The sequence below is a fragment of the Colobus angolensis genome, unplaced genomic scaffold, assembly GCF_000951035.1.
Source record: "Colobus angolensis palliatus isolate OR3802 unplaced genomic scaffold, Cang.pa_1.0 Scaffold31, whole genome shotgun sequence".
Taxonomy (NCBI): Eukaryota; Metazoa; Chordata; class Mammalia; order Primates; family Cercopithecidae; genus Colobus; species Colobus angolensis.
In genome coordinates this window covers 4,990,833-4,992,467 of record NW_012116377.1, presented here as the reverse complement: position 1 = coordinate 4,992,467, position 1,635 = coordinate 4,990,833, and the positions used below count along the sequence as shown (strand labels likewise).

Here is a 1,635-nt window from a genome sequence, read left to right as displayed (position 1 = left end):
AAGGCACGGGCGGTGGCGGCGGGCAGGGGGCTCCGCGCTGGGCTGCGCCGCTGTCCGGGGTAATTTTTCATCTCGGCCGGCTAATCTTTGTTCCCGGCGAAGATAATGAATAGCCAATCGTTATCTGCCCGGCTCCCGAAGGCTGCCGGAGAATGGGGTTGTACAGGGCTGGGAATTGTTTCCAAAGTGCCGCGGAATAAATGGTGTTCCTTATCTCTGCCTTCCAGATTATCGGAGCCCTTTCAGAGAGCGCACAACAAATGCGCCCGCCATCGAATGCATCATTTACCACCGCAGATCCGCGCACTGATGGGCAGGCAGATAGCCGTCCGCTGGGGGCACGCGGGCTCCCCGTGCCCGCACCACCCGCCTGCCTGCCAGGGCCACTGAGTGTGCGCCCCGGTGTGCCCGGCGTGTTTGGATGGACACGTGGGTGTGCCAGTGCATGGGCTAACGCCGATGTTAGTGTGCGGGTGTGTCAAACAAGTGTACCACAAAAACGTGCACGTGTGCGAGCCCATCCATGCACACGCATGGCAGGCGTGTGTGCTGAGCGCCCGGAGGAGATGTATCTGAGTGTGTCTGCATGTCTATGTACAGCTCCATGTATGAATTGATGTGTGTTGCAGTGGGTGTCTGTGTCTGCGTATCTGGGTTGTGGGCAACTGTATATATGACCACATCTTTGAAATGCATGTTTCACACACTCATGCGTGTGTGCTAAGTCCCCGGAGGCGGCTGATGAGGTGGTTGGAGGGTCCACACAGGAGGCGGTGCCCCACTAAGCTTGTGGGCAAGCATGCGGCCCAGGGTGGCTGGACACGTGGCGGAGGAATGGGAGTGCAAGCCCCCGTGTCCCAGGGCAGCGGATAAGCATCCTGCGAGTGCCTCACTGTGTCTGCTCCGGAGGTGGCTGTTCAGGGGCGCACGCCGGAGGCCGCTAGGGTGGATGTGCCGTGTGCATGCAGTTGCCCACCCTACGTTGTGTTTCGGGGCACATAAGCTTTCTGTGCCTGCCGGGCATGAGCGTGCAAGTGTCACCGCTCCCGCCCGGCGCGCCTTTGGGGTGTGCTCGGGTCTGCGTGAGGCTGTGTGTGTCCTGCTGTATCTCTGCCCAGGTGTGTCCAGGTGAGCTGCGAGAGGGGCACGGGGGAAGGGCAGTCGTCGGGGCCTGTCCATGTGCCAGCGTGGGTGGACTCCGGGCTGGGGAAGCGACAGGGAATGGTGTGTGCGGGGGTGACAGACGCCAGAGCGATGGGGTGGAACATGCTGTGTCACGGGAGACTTTCTTGACCAAAACGGAAAGTGCGAATGTGGAAGGAAGAGGGCCGTCCGTGGAGTCTGGGGACACCCGGGCATCCGAGCCTCAGAGCCTCTGCAGCTGGGACAAGGAAGCCGGAGCCCGCCGCCTGAGGTCCCCGCGCCGTGAGTGACACGCGCCGCCGACAAAGGCTGTATTTTTCCAGGCTCGCGCCCCGCCCGCGCGCGCGCGATGGTCCCCATGGCGACGCAGATAGCGCCGCAGCCATTTTCCCTATCTCCCCGGAGTCTATTATACGGCGGGATTAGCTCATCTCCAGGCAGGTCAAACCCAAAGTCACACAACCTGCGACGCGGGCCCCGCCCCCACTCCCC

The 1,635-nt window shown here is 62.1% G+C and overlaps 1 long non-coding RNA gene across 1 annotated transcript in view; it reads left to right on the top strand.

The window, feature by feature from the left end:
- LOC105517947 overlaps positions 1–528 on the top strand; it is an 8,144-nt gene extending 7,616 nt beyond the window's left edge. Inside the window, exon 3 of the long non-coding RNA XR_001002751.1 lies at positions 228–528. This is a non-coding gene — a long non-coding RNA (uncharacterized LOC105517947). The remainder of the gene's footprint in view (positions 1–227) is intronic.
- The last annotated feature ends 1,107 nt before the right edge of the window (positions 529–1,635 follow it).